Here is a 10,859-nt window from a genome sequence, read left to right as displayed (position 1 = left end):
ATTTTTGGGAATTCTGTGAAAGTTGGCAAAATTTCATGCTTTAATTTTGTCATTTGTGAGTGAAATTATGAAATAGGACCTATGTGAAAATGTTTGAAAATGCTATAGGCTAAATTGAAGTGACCAAATAAATAGGAGTGCAAAATAGGAGGATTTGCATGACAAACCTCCCATTTTACATGAAGTGGCCAGCCATCATGTTGTTGTAGACAAAATGTACACTTGATATCCATAATTTATGGTACAAATTGATATAAATTGATAATAGGTTAGGTAAATGTTCCATGATAATAGGTTAGGTAAATGTTCCATGATAATGGGTTAGGTAAATGTTTCATGATAATGGGTTAGGTAAATGTTTCATGATAAGAATTTCATGTCTTTTGTATTAAAAAATTAAATGGATGAAATATGAAATTTTATTAAAAGAAAAATGGGTGAAAAGAACAAAGTTTTGTCCATCTTTGTTCATCATAGCTGAAGTTAGAGAAGAGAAAGGAGAGGAGAAAGCTCTTGAGTATTCGGTCATTAGGAGGAGGAAAATTGAAGGTAAGTTCTTGGTACCTTGCTTCTATTTTGAGGTTCATGAGTTCTTCTTGATTCTACCTTAACTCTTGAAGTATATTTTGATTTTTAGTTGTGTTGTGAGCATTTAGTCATGAATTAAAATGAAGGAAATGGTTGTTGTTTCATGTTCTTTTGATGAAAAATGGAAGATAGGTGAAGTTGAGCCAAACAAATGAGCATGCATGTGCCTTAGATGTTAAAGGAAAAATCAGCTAACATGTTGTGCTTTAAAATGATTAAATGGAGATTATACTTAAGTAAAATCATAGATATGTGATGATTGATTGGTGATATACATGTTTAAATAACATGCATGCAAGGTATGTGTGAAAGAGTGATTTGGTAATAAATCTGCTTGGGACAGCAGCAGTAACGTGACTTTGGAAAATCACCATAAATTGTGGGAGAAGAATTAGAAGCTGAATAAATTATGTAATTAAAGCTTATTGAGTCTAGTTTCTAATGAAATAAACAAGAACATATTTTGAATTCTGTACAATGAGAAATTTGATTCGTAATGAAGGGTGGTCAGATTATTCAAACAGTGAAACATGGGAAACTTTGAGAAAATTCTGGTATTGATTGGCTAAACCAAAACTTCTGAAAATTTTATGGATAGAAGATATATGAGTCTATTTCAAGGAAAATTAACGGAACTTGATTTGGAGTTTCGTAGCTCCAGTTATAAATGATTTAGTGACTGTTGCTCAGGAAGACAGCTTGCAGTGAAATTATGATTATGTGGTAAACATTGACAAAAATTTGTTAATGAGTTGCTTATTGATTTCTTATAAGCTTACTATGATCTGTAGGTGTGGTTGGCGAATATTGTAAGGGGTTAATCGTAGTTTGTATTTGAATAGTTAGATTAACGTGTTAGTAATCCAATTGTAGGCGGTTCGTGTGTGGATCTCGTCGAGATATCATCGCAAGCATGTGTGTAATCGACACCCTCTCATAGACTAGATTGGCAAAAGCGAAAAGCGAAATGCCGAAAAGTCGGTATTTTGGGAATTTTTGATGTCTGAATGCTCGTAAGATAGTTGGGTTTGTATATTTGGTAATCTAAAGTAATAAACTGCAGAGACAGCGATTTCAGTACATTTTGATAATTTGGACTTAATGGGCCAAAGATCGGGTTCATGGGCCAACGGGCCCAATTTAGTAAGTATGTGCGGTAAGTGTTCTGATAGTACGTAAATAGTTAGGATATGCATGAAAACCCTAAAAGTAGCTAAATTACTATAATACCCCTATGTATGGAAAATTATTGTTATACCTCTAGGTGCAAAATTACCGTTATACCCTTAGGGTTAATTTTGTTGAAAAGCATGACGATCGATTACGTATGATGTATGCCATGATTATATATCATTGCATGGGGACATGGGTTATATTATGGAGGAAGCGTTCGGTGGCTATGCCACAAATATCGATCTGGTGGCTCGCCACAAATATTCGATCTGGTGGCTCGCCACAAATATTTGATCTGGTGGCTCGCCACATATATCTGCTCGATGGCTCGCCACGATTATCTATATCCGTGACTCTGTCACATTATCTGCTCGCAGCCATGCTGCAAATTCGTGGTGTGTAGCGGTTGGGTGGGTCGAGTTGTCTCCCACACGGTGTAAGGTTGGTACGGGGTGTATACGGTTGGATATGGTTGGGTTTCGCATAAACATGTAATATCTGCTCGTTACATTATGGGCCTATGGGCTTTATTTTGAATTGCTCGGGCTAAGGCCAACTTATTCTATTTCTGTGGTTTGAGCTGATATAGGCTATGGTTGGGTTAATTTACACACTGAGTTTCCCCAAACTCACCCCTTTTATTTTCATCCACGCAGAAAATCCCCAACCATAGTGGGCTTGGAGCTGTGAGGGAATTCGGAGTGGCCATCCGTTCTGAAAGTCTGATTTTCTTCTGGTGAACTGACATCCTTTTAATTACGTTTGAGGTTTTGGGCTTTTAAATGTAATAAGGCCGCTTATTTATTTTTGGTGGTTTTTAATATGTATTACTAAGATAGGTAATACTTATTTTAACTGTTGAAATTGGATAGCTTTAGGGCGCGTTTTCAAAAACAACAGTTGATTTCAAAATAACACGACAACAAGCAAAGCTTCCGCAATGAAAGTATTTTCCAAAATTAATCACTTTTCCTAAAAATGACTTAATCAAATCGGTTTCCTAGAAATATCCACGACGTTAAGGTGTGGCAATGGTGGTATGCATGTCTAGGATTCGATCTGAAGGGAGTTTGGTACTTAAGCAGTCCGATGGACTCACCACCTCTTTTCCGGTTTCCTACCTGGTGCACAGCTTCCATTCACTTTAACCCTTAATGAATTAATCTTTTGAACATCAAGTACGATTTTCTGGACTTAGAATGGAAAATTTTTTTGTAACGTTTTTGATGTGGCATGCCGGATCCGGCTATAACTTCCGAGCCAGGTTTGGGGTGCTACACTATCAAACATTACTTTATGTATACAATACATAAATGATCTAAAATTATCTTTTCTTATTCTATTCCTCTTCTCTTTATAGAAAGAAGCTACCATTGTAACCCCCTAATAGCTAAAAGTAAGCATATCCCAAAGAAAAGAAATTTGTTCATCTTTAACGCCTAAGTCAAATAATGTAATATACATTCCAAAGAAAAGGTACCATATGGGATTGATTCCCTTCACTACTTATTTAGGGTTTGGTCCCCTTCACAAAGAAATGCTACGAGTATGAAGGGTTGGAAAAATCGAATCTCAACTCTACAATTTCATCTCTCATAATATTATTGGTTTTTTTTCTTACATTAGCATGCACCCTTTACCATTAGTATTGAAACATATATTACCCACTTATTAGTTAAAGATGTAGGTGGTTGATACTAAACAACCATGGACTTTTCACCACCTAAGTCCTAATAACAAAGGCCCAAAGAAAAGATCTTTAACAAAACACACCCGAAAAATCCAAAATGAGCATCGATGGTGGTGAGTGAAGTCCAAATCAAAGGTGTGTTATTGTGATGGCCGATGGCAGATGAACGTCGAACGATGATGGTGACCTGGTGGACACCGGACGATTCACGGAGGTGATTGGAACTGGCAGTAGAGATTTTGAGAGATTTCAAATTAGGGATTTTGAATTTTGAGGGTTAGGAATTTCTCATTTATGTGCGTGATTGTTAGTTTTAGTTTTAGGATTTTATTTTTATTTATTAAAATACTAAATTATTTGTTGCTTTTAGGATTATGTTAGACCTGCTCATAGGCTTAACCGCTCGGCTCGGCCCGACCCGACCCAAAGGTCCGCCCGAAAAGTGAGAGGATTTGGGCAAAAATATTGGTCTGAAAAATTGGCTTGGAAAAAAATAAAGCCTGTGTAACACCCCGTACCCGAGACCGTTGCCGGATTCGGACACGAGGGGTTCACAGACTAAATTCACTTATTTTTTTACAGTCCATTTAAAAATTTCCAGACAAGCTGGTTACTGCATCACTGTTGCCTTAAAAATCATATCTTGAGTTTCAAAACTCGAAAACCAGTTTTGTAAATTTTTCCTGAAACTAGACTCATATATCCATCTACATTTTGTTTTCTAGAATTTTTGGTCGAGCCAATTAGTACAGTTTATTAGTTAAAGTCTCCCCTGTTACAGGGTGCGACTACACTGACCTTCATGCATTACGACTTGGATATCTCCCTGTACAGGGCTTCAATACTGATGCCGTTTGTTTCTAATGAAACTATACTCAAAAAGGAATCTATAAATATAAGGCATGACTTCTAATTATCTCTGGTTAATTTATAATGAATTTCCAAAGTCAAATCAGGGGATCCAGAAACCGTTCTGGCCCTGTCTCACGAAAACTTTAACATCTCATAATATACTATTCATATGAACGTTTCGTTACTTTACTATGAAAATAGATTCATCAAGGTTCGATTACATAATTTATTCACTATTTAACTCTATTCCTACTATTTTTAGTGATTTTTCACATCCACATCACTGCTGCTGCCAGCATCTATTTTTAAGGTAAACTTTACCTATTTCATGATCCTCCATGGATCAACTAGAGTTTGTCATACATATACCAAAAGTGATCATGAATAACCATTCCCATGGCTAACTGTTACCAACATTTCCATACCTCTCGACGGACAACATACAAAACGATTATAATGCTATGATCAAAGTATATTTAAGCCATTTTCGCATGGCTATCCAAATTTACACAAAACCGAAGGGTTCATGACCAACAACAAAAGGGTAGTCCTATACATGCCATTTCAAAGTTCAACCAAAAGTATACCAAAAGGAGCTTTGATAGTATGGGCGAATTCGACTTCAAAATCCCGAGTCCGATAGCTGAAGAACCAAAATCTATAAAATAGAGAATCAAAGAAATGGAGTAAGCATTAAATGCTTAGTAAGTTTTGAGCAAAGAATTTAAGCACATCAGAAGTATAGCATTCATATAACTAAACGGATAATTCCATATATACATATTCTCAAATCATTCCTACTTCACATTCCAACCCCTATATTCATACATAAGGGATCATCTTAGCCAAATACCGGAAGCTCATTACTCATTGGCGAATATTATTCAAGGAATCAACTATTCCAATGCACATACGAAACATACCTCATTGTTGGGATTTTACAAGCGTATTAACTGAAATTTTTACAGCAAGATCGCTCATTTCCGAATCACGTACCTTCGGAATTTAACTGGATATAGCTACTCATTCAAATGCCTTCGGGACATAGCCCGGTTATAGTAACTCGCACAAATTCCTTCGGGACTTAACTCGGATTTAGTGACTCGCACCAATGCCTTCGGGCTTAGCCCAGAATTAGTAACTCGTACAAATGCCTTCGGATCTTAGTCCGAATTTAGTGACTCGCACCAATGCCTTCGGGCTTAGCCCGGAATTAGTAACTCGCACAAATACCTTCGGATCTTAGTCCGGATATAGTCACTTAGCACAAAGCCTTCGGGACTTAGCCCGGACATCATTCAAATAACCATGTACATTTATCAATAAATCATGACACATCCGTATTTCATTTTCATTACCAAAGCTCAAACACAAGACACTTATCACACTTGAAATTTCGGCTCAATAGCCACATACAAAGAGCATGATTTTGATTTGCTTAAAACATGATCTAATCAAATCATAATCTAAGTTCCATTACTCGAAAACTTACCTCGGATGTGGTCGAACGATTTCGGTGGCTATTCGATAACTTTTTCCTTCCCCTTATCCAACTGTGGTCCTCTAAGCTCTTGAGCTAATTTAAACAAATTTAACTTATTAAAGTCTCATTATGCTAGCTTATGGCCGAATATGACAAGGAGTTTAATAGGTCATATAGCCACCCTTTAGCTCAAATACACAATGGCCATGCGCATTTTTAATCACATTAAGCAATTTAACACAATTCATTTGAACATCAAAAGAGAACCTCAAGGTACTTAGTCCATATATACATTAGACATTAGAGTCACATATGTACGAAATCACGAATCGAATTCAACACATTAGCTAATATTCCCCTTGGCCGAATTTTCTAAGTCAAGATAAAGCCATCAATATGCTTACCTTTGGCCGAACATACACATCAACTTATGTACTCATTCATGTGGCCGAACATACATGTCTATGTTGAGGCCGATTGCAACACTTAATACATTCTACAAGTATGGTCACTTGTATGGACTAAACACCATTTTGTTTCAAGTTCAAAACTTGGCCAATACACATATATACACTAGTAAGGCATCCTCTCCCTTTCCATCAATTCAACACATGCATTACTCATTAATATACAAAATTATATTCGGCCTTAGCACACAACTTGCTAGCCGATTCTTCTCCATCTAGCAACTAATGCACATATGTGCTCATTTGTTAGACTCTACTTCATCAAACAACAACCATATTTTTTCCCTTCTACTTCCTACCATGGCCGGATGCTCAAGATACCTCAAGCCTCATAACACATCCATATAGCTAACATGCTAATAGTCTCAAGGCTTCAACTAAAACTTTTGAAGCCTCTTAGTCGAATACTAACTCTCTAATAATCCCAAATCCATCCATGAGATAGTTAGAATTTAGACTAATCATCCAAGGGATGTATGAACTTTCAAAGCAACATTAAACATACCTTAATCTAGTGAGCCTTCATAGCCGATTTTTCTCCAAACTCATTCCCTTCCTTTCTTTCTTCTATTCGGCCAAAGATGTTCAAGGATGAACACACATTTTTTTTTCTTTGTTTTCTTTCTTCCGTTCACGGCAAAGGGGGGGGCATGGGTGAGACCATTTTTTTTTTCATCACTCCTCCCTTTCATTATTTAATTACCATGCTCATTATTTTATTTTTCCTAACATACATCACTAACATAACATGTTTGTGACATGTTTCCACCCATAGCATGGCCGGCCACTATGCTTTAATTTGGCTAATTTGACATGCAAGGACAAGCACTTTCCCACATATATTAATAGGCCACTTGAACACTTGCCTAGCATATTTCTAAATTGTCTCACATAAGTCCCTACTAATAAATTTCACATACACTGACCAAATTAAAGTATGGAACTATCACACAAGCATTTACGCACATCATAAACACAAAATATAACCTTTAATTATTTATAAGACTCAGTTTCGTGGTCCCGAAACCACTTTCCGACTAGGGCCAATTTAGGGCTGTCACAGCCTGTTTTAAAAATGGGTCAGGCCTCGGGTAAGACATTTTTTGCCTGAGTTCAGCCCGGCTAGGCCCGAATTCACTAAATGACAAAAAAATGCTATTTTTTTGTTATTTTAATGATATTTTCTTGTTGTTTTCTGCTTATTTTGCTACCATTTCACTATTATGTTGCTACTATTTTATTATTATTGTTTGGATATTTTATAACACTTGCTTTTTTGTTAATTTTGTTATTATTTTAGAGACATTTTATTGTTAAGTTGCATCTATCTTAGTATTATTTAAGTATACATATTTTTAAAATTTATTTTCAATTTGTTCGAAATATTTATTTTAATGTTTTTAGTTTGTTTTATGTATTATATATATTTAAAAATATGTAAAAAATAATATAATATAAAAAATAATATGGGTGGGACGAGTCGAGCCGGGTTTTAGCATTTTTATCCGGACCAAGCTTGGGAAAATTTTTAGGCCCATTTTTTGGGCTAGGCCAAGCCCGAGCATAGCAAACGAGCCTAAATTTTTACTAGGACTTGGCTTAAACCTAGCCTGGCCTATGATCACCTCTAGATTGGGTTGGGTTGGGTTTATATTAGGTAGGACTTAGAAGTGTTCGGGCTGGGTCGGTGGTTGGGGCCTAGGTTTGGGTGGGTAGTGGGCTAATACTTATATATTATAATATTATTTATTAATTTTGATTAATTCAGTTAATTAATCGATTTCAAACTGAATTAATTGTTAACTAAATTTTCAAAAAATTTATTAACCGACCCCTGACCGAATTAATTCAGTTAACCGACCGATTAACCAAATTAATTCAGTTCGGTTGGTTAAATCAGTTTTACCTAAAATTTTCACACCCCTACCTAGAATTAATAAGTATATCAATGGTATACTTATGTTGAGAATGTGGATACCAAATGTATTTTGAGCAACTTCAAAGCTAAGGCAAAATTTGAGATTCCCTAAATATTTGATTTTAAATGTGATTTAATGACTTTGGTAATCTCATTGGAATCATTACTTATCATCATTGCATTATCAACATAAATGATCAAGGAAATGAAAGAAGCACTCTGATTTTTCATAAGCAGTGAATAATTAGTTGAAGATTGACAATAACTAAGTGAAATAAAAGCATATGTAAGCTCAAAGAACCACTTTCTACTAGCTTGTTTGAGGCTATATTAATTTTTTTTTTTTTGCAATTTGCAAACTTGATTTGGAATAGTGGAATTGACCTTGGAGATAAGATTAGAGGTAACCAAAACTTGATTCGATTGGATGTGATTTTTGAAGTTTGAGTTTGATAAGTGCCAAGGTGTTGTGAAGAAAGTATAATTAAAGGTTAAAAAAAAGAGACTAAAGTGCATTTTTTTTGGAATAAAGGCATTTTGGTCATTTCATATGAAATGTGTTGAAAACATTTTTTGTTGAGATATTAGATAATTTAGGTTATATTTTATCCATTGGATGTTTTTCCAGCTTGGAGATTGAATGTGGAGCACACAATTTATATACTTTGACTTGGACTTAGACCATCTAACTTGATTTTAATTTTTAAATGTCTTAAAAAGAGAAAATGGATGATTTTCAACCCTGTCAGTACTTACCGGTCAACTAGGGGTGAGCAAAACTCGATTCGACTCGAAAAAATCGAAAAAAAATTCAAATTTCGAGTTAAACGAATCGAGTTATTCGAGTTAATCGAGTTATTCGAGTCAACTCGAATTTTTTTTTCGAATTTCGAGTTCGAATCGAGTTGAGTTTTCGAATTCGAATAACTCAAATAATTCAATAATTCAATATCAAACTATAATATTTTACATTTTACCCCAAACTCCCAAACCTTTTACTTTTCCTTAAAACTTTTACTCCTTCCCACTTTCTCCCAAAACTTTTACTCCCTTCAATCCCAACCCCGAATCTACCCAAAATCCATTTCCCATTAAAATTTTACTCTCCCATTTACTTTTTCTCAAAATTTTATTCCCAAAACACTCCAAACTTTTTATTTTCCCCATAATTTTTACTCCTCCCATTTTTCTCTTAAAATTTTACTTCCTTTTAATCCCACCTCCCATCTACCCCAAATCCACCCCAATTTTTTTTAATATTTTCCTCCAAAATTTTACTCTCCCTATTTACTTTCCCTCAAAACTTTTATCTCCCAAAACTTTTTATTTGCCCCTAAATTTTACTTCTCACCCTATACTCTCAAATAAAAATTAAAATTATCTAAAAAATCACTAAACATAAATAGTAATAATTTTATTTATATCTACTATTTATATTATTAAATTAAATTTCACATTTTATATTATTTATATTATTGGATTGTTTAGTCATATTGAATATTTATATTAAAATTAAATTATTAATTATGCTATTAAATATTCATGTTAAAATTTTATATTGGTATCAATTTCACATTTTATCTTTAAAATATTTTTATTAAAAAATCACATTTTACATCTAATATATTTTTAATTGAAAATACATAGTGACAAGAATCAAGATAATTGAAGCAATTAAGCAAACAAAGAAGCTAACCCGTATATAATAGATTAATAAATAAATTATGAGGTGATGAAAGTTAATAAAAATTTTAATTAAGGTGGATAACTTTTATTACGATGGGTGACAGTGGTTACAAGGACCCAAAATTATTTTTAAAATTTAACTCGAACAAATATATTCGATTCGATTCGATTCAAATTCCATCTCACTCGACTCGATTCGAGAAAATTTCAAATAAAGTTAGGATGATAAAATAAGATTCGAAAACTCGATTAACTCGAAAATTTTCGATTCGATTCGATTCGATTCGATCGAATGCTCACCCCTACGGTCAACCCTTTCTTTTTCACTATGGGAGAACTTTCAGTTTCTTTTCCTTAATATTTTTTTCAAATTAAGTTATTTTCAAATACCCAAACATTGATTTCTCACTAAAATCACTTAACAGAACACATACTAAACTCATTTATGCCACCATTTTCTTCATCCAAGTTTAGGGCTTCATGGGTTTAATGAGAAAAGTTGAATATAGAGTAAAAGCTTCAAATAAGGCAAGAAATGGTGTTTGCATGATTTCCACTTTTGATATGTGGGGGGTTTTTGTTATATGAAAGGTACATAAGCTTATGTATTAATATTTTCACTATATTATGATTTTTGAGAAAAGAAAAGATGAAAAGTAAGCTTCTAAGCTAGTTTAAAGAAGGATTGAAGTGTTAGAAAGCTTAGTTTTGAGCTTTAGTGCTTCCAAGAGGTAAATACCCTTGGATTTCTTGACTTACCTTTAATAACATAATTATGTGTTTAGATAATTACTAAAATAAATTAATTAAGAAATTAATTATGTGTTTAGGTAAATACCTTTGCTATTGTACCTCAATTTTAGTAATTTATGCCTAAATGTTATAGTTTTTGTAATAACATTAGAAATGTTTTGAAAAGTGCTTTAAGACCTCAAGAATAATGATATAAATATGTGAATTGTAAAAATGTTTTTTTTTTGGTTAAAAAACATCCATTCTTCC

General features: G+C 33.9%; 1 long non-coding RNA gene across 1 annotated transcript; it reads left to right on the top strand.

The window, feature by feature from the left end:
• Window positions 1-420: 420 nt before the first annotated feature.
• LOC128282380 (uncharacterized) lies at window positions 421-2,658 on the top strand. The gene is made up of 2 exons (XR_008272640.1): window positions 421-549; window positions 2,418-2,658. It is a non-coding gene; the product is annotated as an uncharacterized LOC128282380 (long non-coding RNA).
• Window positions 2,659-10,859: the final 8,201 nt, after the last annotated feature.

Source organism: Gossypium arboreum, chromosome 10 (assembly GCF_025698485.1).
Source record: "Gossypium arboreum isolate Shixiya-1 chromosome 10, ASM2569848v2, whole genome shotgun sequence".
Lineage (NCBI taxonomy): Eukaryota > Viridiplantae > Streptophyta > Magnoliopsida > Malvales > Malvaceae > Gossypium > Gossypium arboreum.
The sequence above is the reverse complement of the archived record's forward strand: the minus strand, read 5'-3'. Positions and strand labels throughout refer to the sequence as shown.